This window comes from Ovis canadensis, chromosome 21 (assembly GCF_042477335.2).
Source record: "Ovis canadensis isolate MfBH-ARS-UI-01 breed Bighorn chromosome 21, ARS-UI_OviCan_v2, whole genome shotgun sequence".
NCBI classification, from domain to species: domain Eukaryota; kingdom Metazoa; phylum Chordata; class Mammalia; order Artiodactyla; family Bovidae; genus Ovis; species Ovis canadensis.
This window is the reverse complement of record NC_091265.1, coordinates 54,887,616-54,892,671: the sequence shown is the minus strand read 5'-3', so window position 1 is coordinate 54,892,671 and position 5,056 is coordinate 54,887,616.

Sequence of the window (5,056 nt, the reverse complement as noted above, 5' to 3'; positions counted from 1 at the left end):
AAAATCACTGCAGATACTGACTTCAGCTGTGAAACAAAGACGCTTGCTCCTTGGAAGAGAAGCTATGAAAAACCTTGACAGCATACTAAAAAGCAGAGACATTACTTTTAACAAAGGTCTGTATAGTCAAACCTATGGTTTTTCGAGAAGTCATGAGACGATGTGAGAGTTGGACCATAAAGATTGCTGAGCACCAAGGAATTTATGCTTTTGCACTGTGGTGTCAGACAAGACTCTTGAGAGTCCCTTGGACTGCAAGGAGATCCAACCAGTCTATTCTAAAGTAAATCAGTCCTGAATATTCATTGGAAGGACCGATGCTGAGGCTGAACCTTCATTACTTTGGCCAATTGATGGGTGGAACTAAATCATTATAAAAGACCCCAATGCTGGGAAAGATTACATGCAGGAGGAAAGGGGGAAGACAGAAGACAAAATTCTTGGGTGGCATCATCAACCTGATGAACATGAGTTTGAGAAAAGCTCTGGGAGTTAGTAATGAACAGGGAAGCCTGGCGTGCTACACCCCACAATATAGCCAAGAGTTAGACATGATTGAGAGATTGAACTGAACTGATGTACAGAGGATAATCAGGGAGCAGGCAGAAGTCTTTAAGGAAGGAGGAAGGAACAATTCCTGGACAGCTGACAATGATTGGTCGGCAAGTGGTTTCAAGCTGGAGAAGCTGTAGGGAAGCAATTCTATGCCAGGTGGAGAGGATGGTAAGAGAAAGGCAGGGTGGCAGTGATGGGATTTCCCAGGGGACTAGATCCCTGTTCTACTAAACTGTATCAATGCTTAATATTGTTAGGTGATTGGAGATAAGAGTTTTGATTTGAAAGTGGTAGAGCAATAGTCAATGGAAGGACTGATGCTGAAGATGAAGCTCCAACACAGGCCATCTGATATGAAGACCCCACTCATTGGAAGAGACCCTAATTCTGGGAAAGAATATGAGCAGAAGGAGAGGGAATAAAAGGATGAGAATGTGAGATAGCATCACCTACTCAAAAAACATGAGCTTGAGGAAACTGCAAAATAGTGAAAGACTGGGAAGCCTGCTTTGATGCCAAATATGTAATCACAAAGAGTCAGACATGACTTGGCAACTGAACAATACCAATGAAGACACAGGGTCCAATGAAGGCTTTGGTCCTGGTTGGAGTGGAGAAAGATTTAGGTGGAAGGGGAGGCTTCCCATCCTCTGGTACAAGTCCTTGAATCCAAGGCAATGAGCACAAGATTTTGAATGTGTTACTAAACATTGTTTTCTTAAAAAAAAAAAACAAAAAACTATTTTCTTCAGGAGAGAGAGAGCTTTGACTGAGTTTGTTCTCTAGATTTTCCTGAAGGATGTCGAAGGCTTCTGGAGTGGGCTGAGTCTGAGAAAACCAGGTGACCAGCTGCTAGAGTGTGATGCTTGTGGTAGACATTCTGCACTAGGTGGAAAACGAATCCAAAAAAACTGTCCCTGCTGGCGTGTACATGCCAATGTATCACATTGTTTCAGCAGATCACTTCAATACTGTTTTGGGGCAAGATGGAAATGTAGGATGGGTGGTTTGCTTTTTTCAGTTCCTGTGTGTAGTTAGATGACTAAAAGTCTGGTTACTTCATTGCATAGTTGGAATCATTTTTGGGAAAGTAAACTAGATCAGGTCCACATATATTTGGTCATTAAACAGCAAGTATAGGAAGGTTTCTAAGGCAACTGTAGGTAATTTAAACACGAGGGGCCAGGTGGGGACAGTTTCATTTAACAGGCTGATTTGGACTGTACAGGTTGCCATAGTTGTTGCTATGACAAGAAGCCATCACAGCTTCTTCTTGCTATGCTGGAAATGTGGGAAACTGAAAAGAGACCAAAAGCCTTACAATTCTCCTTGCAGTGTGATTTCAGGCTAGACGTAGTTGACAAGATAAGGCTGACTGGTAAGGCTGAGGAAGGAAGTAATCTGAGCCAGTAATCATTAGCTTTTGTGGGAGCCCAGAAAACAGAAGCATTGGCTCAGTCAGAGTTCTGGATCATGGTTCAGACAGAGATGTCATGTGGCTTGAATCAATATTTAGCCTTTTGGACGGCAGCCATAACTCTAAACAGAAGAGTTCTTTCTCCCCAGGTGGCAGAGTAATATATATTTGTTGCAGAGTCAGGAAGCCAGAAAGCACTCTAAGGGGCGCTTGTTCTTAGCAGTCACACATGCAATATAGAAGGTGGAATTATCATCATGGGGCCCATTTTCCAGATTTAAAAAACTGAGGTTAAGGGACTTGATCAAGGTCACACAGCTAAGCATGTAAAAAGCCAAGCACAAACCCAGGGTAACAGTCCTCAAATTGTGTGTTTTCACTCCACATTCACTGGGAGTGGTGGGTGGTGATCTGGCACAAATGCTTAGGCAGAAGCAAGCAGTATTCAGGCTTAAATTGAAGTAAGTAAGGAAAATCACTAGACCATTCAGCTATGACCTAATTCAAATCTCTTATGATTTTATAGCGGAGATGAAAAATAGATTCAAGGGATTAGGTCTGGAAGCCTGAGGAACTATGGATAGAAGTTTGTAACATTGTACAGGAGGTGGTCAGCAAAACCATCCCCAAGAAAAACAAATGTGAGAAGTGAAAGAGGTTGCCTGAGGAGTCCTTAAAAGCAGCTGAGAAAATAAGAGAAGTGAAAGGCAATGGAGAAAGGGAAAGTTATACTCAATGGAATGCAGACTTCCCGAGAATATTAAGGGGGTATAAGAAAGTCTTAAAAAGTGAAGAGTGCAAGAATTAGAGGAGAACAATAGAACTGTAAAGAGTAAAGATCACCTCAGGAAAATTGGAGCTACCAGAGGAACACTTAATGCAAGGATGGGCACAATAAAGGACAGAAAAGTCAAAAACCTAACAGAAGCAGATGAGATTAAGATGAGGTGGCAAGAATGCACAGAAGAACTGTACAGTGGTCATAAAACCGGGATAGGGATGATGCTTGGGTCACTCATGTAAAGCCAGATATACTAGGGTATGAAGTCAAGTGGGCCTTAGGAACCATCACGATGAACAATGATAGGAGAGGTGATGGAATTTCAGCTGAGCTGTTTAAAAATCCTAAAGAATGAGGCTGTAAAAGTGCTGCACTCCATATGTCAGCAAATTCGGAAAACTCTTCAGTGACCACAGTGCTGGAAAAGGTCTGTTTTCATTCCAATCCAAAAGAAAGGCGATTCCAAAGAATGTTCTACCTGTCAAGCAATTGCACTCATCTCACTTGCTAGCAAGGTAATGCTCAAAATCCTTCATGCTAAGCTTCAACACTACATGAACTGAGAACTTCCAGATGTACAAAGTGGTTTGAGCAATCAGAGATCAAATTGCCAACATCCATTGGATCATAGAGAAAGAAAGGGAATCCGGGAAAAATGCTTCCATCTGCTTCACTGACTATGCTAAAGCCTTTCACTGTGAAGACCACAAAAAACTGGAAAATTCTTAAGGAAATGGAAGTACCAGATCACATTACGTCTCCTGAAAAGTCTGTATGTAGGTCAAAAAGTGGCAGTTAGAATCAGACGTGAAACAACTGAAACATTTAAAACTGGGAAAGAAGCATGACAAGGTGTACACTCTCACTCTGCTTATTAACTTCTACAGGATACATCATTCAATATGCTGGACTGAACAAATCCCAAGCTGGAATATAGATTGCTGGGAGAAATATCAACATCCACAGATATGAAGATGACACTGCCCTAATGGCAGAAAGCAAAGGTGAACTAAAGAGCCTCTTGATGAGGACAGGAGATGAAAAAACTGGCTTAAAAGTCAACATTCACAGAACTCTTCACAAACATATACTCAACATTCATGGCATCTGGTCCCACCATATCATGGTATATAGATGAGGGAAAACTGGAAACAGTGGCAGATTCCCACCCCCCACCCCCACCTTGGGCTCCAAAACCACTATGAACCTCGACTGCAGCCACAAAATTAAAAGACACTTGCTCCTTGGAAGGAAGAAAGGCTATGAAAAACCTGGACAGTTTATTAAAAGCAGAGACTCACTTTGCTACAGAGGTCTGTAGTGTCAAAGCTATGATTTTTCCAGTAATCACGTACAGATGTGCGATCTGGACCATAAGAAAGGGTGAATGTCAAATATTTGATCTTTTGGACTGTTGTCGTTGAGAAGATTCTTGAGAGTCCCTTATACAACAAGAAGATCAAATCAGTCAATCTGAAAAGAAATCAACCTTGTGACTACTGCTGCTCAGCTGAGGCATCTATTGAGGGCCTCCTGGTGGAAAGAACGGATGCTTCCACTGTAAAAGTGCCTAACCATGGCTGCTGCTGCTGCTAGTCACGTCTGTCATGTCCGACTCTGTGCGACCCCATAGATGGAAGCCCAACAGGCTCCTCTGTCCCTGGGATTCGACAAGCAAGAATACTGGAGTGCGTTGCCATTTCCTTCTCCAATGCATGAAAGTGAAAAGTTAAAGTGAAGTTGCTCAGTCATGTCCAACTCGTAGAGACCCCATGGACTGTAGCCTACCAGGCTTCTCCGTCCATGGGATTCTCTATCAACAGTATTGGAGTGGGTTGCCATTGCCTTCTCCACTAACCATGGCAGCTCCGAGCAAATAGTTTGTAGCTCCACCCCTGGAGGAAGCTCAGAAAGACTGAAGGCTCTGTGTACACTGGGTCTCCCAATACATGTGTTGCATTCTCCCCAGGAGCATTGGAGGCCAAGGAAAGAGCATTCTGGGCCCTGGAGGACAGGGATGGCTCAGGGATCTACTGGGGCCACCACTTAAAAAGTCACACTGGAAAGGACAAAGCAGGCATACGTGGCAGAGAGCTGGTGACTGGGGTGTGGGAACAAGAGGGAACCAGCTCTTCATGAAGTACCTCACCCAAAATCCCCTGGTGGAGAAGCCCAGTGATAAGATCATCTGAGATGGGATGAAGAGTCTATTTCATTACCCCTTATAATTCCTCTGACTGAGGACGTGGTGGAGTTGGTGGGTCATCACAAATTCTTCCACGGCCTAGATCATCTGCCAGTCG